The 2,313-nt window shown below is 46.4% G+C and overlaps 1 pseudogene; it reads left to right on the forward strand.

Annotated features, from left to right (window-relative positions):
- Positions 1-966: 966 nt before the first annotated feature.
- On the forward strand, positions 967-1,618 carry LOC114637718 (annotated as a pseudogene).
- The last annotated feature ends 695 nt before the right edge of the window (positions 1,619-2,313 follow it).

Below are 2,313 nucleotides of genomic sequence, written 5' to 3' on the forward strand. Positions count from 1 at the left end.
ATGCCTCAGTTTGTCTGTCTTTATAAAGAAAGCCTAAAGAATACTTTATATGTCTAAAAAGAATTCTGTATACCCAGTATCTATAATTTTTCACTCTACAGAAGGGACAAGAGACACAAGAAAGGAGAGCAAGTCTGGGGTTCTGATCAAGCTCTGAAACTTTAATTTTGGGTGCAGGTTATAAAGACAAAGCAAACCAGGAAGTTTGGTTGAGGGTCATTGCTTAGGGCTATCCCACTACTGAATGCTTATTATCCTAGACCATCCCATTGTCTTAACCGGCTCCCTGGGAATACCAGACATTCTTTAAATTCCTGGGACCTGAGTCTAGGTTTCCCAGAACAGCAGGTAATTTCCTGGGTTTGGCTCCCGACTTCAATCTAAATATAAATACTGAATCTACAAAGTTTTTGAAGATATCAAAAGAAGATATCATGACTTTGAGCAATAACTACACGTTGGATTGGACATCAAAATCAAAATCACAGTAAAAAAGAACTATAAATTGGTCTAATATCCATTTATAAATAAGTGCATACCATGTGTGCACACCATGTATGACTGGGTTACCTCACTCAGGATGATATTTTCTAGTTCCATTCATTTGCCTATATATTTCACAAATTCATTGTTTTTAATAGCTGAGTAGTATTCCACTGTGTAAACGTACCACATTTTCTGCATCCATTCCTCTATTGAAGGACATGTAGGTTCTTTCCAACTTCTGGCTATTATAAATAAGGCTGCTATGAACATAGTGGAGCATGTGTCCTTGTTATGTGTTGTAGCATCTTTTGAGTATATTCCCAGGAACAGTATAGCTGGGTCCTCAAGTCCAATTTTCTGACTAAGTGGACTAAGTAGATATTAGCCCAAAAGCTCATATACAATTCACAGACCACATGAAGCTCAAGAAGAATGAAGACCACCTTTCCGCTCGGCCGTTCTCCTGTATAGGAGGCAGCCATGGCGCCCAGCTGGAATGGCATGATCCTGAAGCCCCATTTCCACAAGGACTGGCAGCAGCGAGTGGACACGTGGTTCAACCAGCCTGCTCGCAAGATCCCCAGACGCAAGGCCCGGCAGGCAAAAGCGTGCCGCATTGCCCCTCATCCTGCACATTGCCCCTCGTCCTGCGTCAGATCCCATCATGCCGATCGTGAGGTGCCCTACAGTTAGATACCACACCAAGGTCCGGGCTGGCAAGGGCTTCAGCCTGGAGGAACTCAGGGTGGCTGGTATCCACAAGAAAATGGCTCGCACCATCGGCATCTCTGTGGACCCAAGGAGGCAAAACAAATCCACGGAGTCACTGCAGGCCAACGTGCAGCGTCTGAAGGAGTATCGCTCCAAGCTCAAACTTTTCCCCAGGAAGCCTTCGGCTCCGAAGAAGGGAGACAGTTCTGCTGAAGAACTTAAACTGGCCACCCAGCTGACAGGACCAGTGATGCCCATCCGCAATGTGTACAAAAAGGGAAAGACCAGAGTCATCACGGAAGAAGAGAACTTCAAGGCGTTTGCCAGTCTCCGCATGGCCCGTGCCACCGCCCGGCTCTTCGGTATCCGGGCAAAGAGGGCGAAGGAGGCTGTGGAGCAAGATGTTGAGAAGAAAAAGTAACGTGTGGTTAGAGAGCTGCAATAAATTTTCCATAAAGCAAAAAAAAAAGAAGAAGGAGGAGGAGGAGGAGGAGGAGGAGGAGGAGGAGGAGGAGGAGGAGAATGAAGACCAAACAAAGTGTGGATGCTTCAGTCCTTCTTAGAAGGGGGAACAAAATACTCACAGGAGGAAATATACAGTCACCAAACTCAGGCATTATTGTAGATGCCAAGAAGTGCTTGCTGACAGGTGCCTGATAATAACTATTTCTTGAGAGGCTCTGCCAGAGCCTGACAAATACAGAGGCAGATGCTCACAGCCAACCAATGGACTGAGAGCACAGGATCCCCATTGGAGGCGTTAGAGAAAGGACTGAAGGAGCTGAAGGGATTTTTAAACTCCTAGGAAGAACAACAATATCAACCAACCAGACCCCCAAAGCTCCCAGGAACTAAAACACTACCCAGAGAGTATACACGGAGGGACTCACGGCTCCAGCCACATATGCAGCAGAGGATGGTCTTGTCAGACATTAATGGTAGGAGACGTCCTTGTTCCTGTGAAGGCTCAGTGCTCTAGTGTAGGGGAATGCCAGGGCAGGGACGTGGGAGTGGGTCGTTGGGTGGGATAGCATCCTCATAGAAGCAGGGGGAAAGAGAATGGAATAGGGGCTACCAGAGGCAAAATTGGTAAAGGGGATAACATTTGAAATGTAA

The sequence above is a fragment of the Grammomys surdaster genome, unplaced genomic scaffold (genome assembly GCF_004785775.1).
Source record: "Grammomys surdaster isolate TR1022 unplaced genomic scaffold, NIH_TR_1.0 125372, whole genome shotgun sequence".
In the NCBI taxonomy this organism is placed as follows: domain Eukaryota; kingdom Metazoa; phylum Chordata; class Mammalia; order Rodentia; family Muridae; genus Grammomys; species Grammomys surdaster.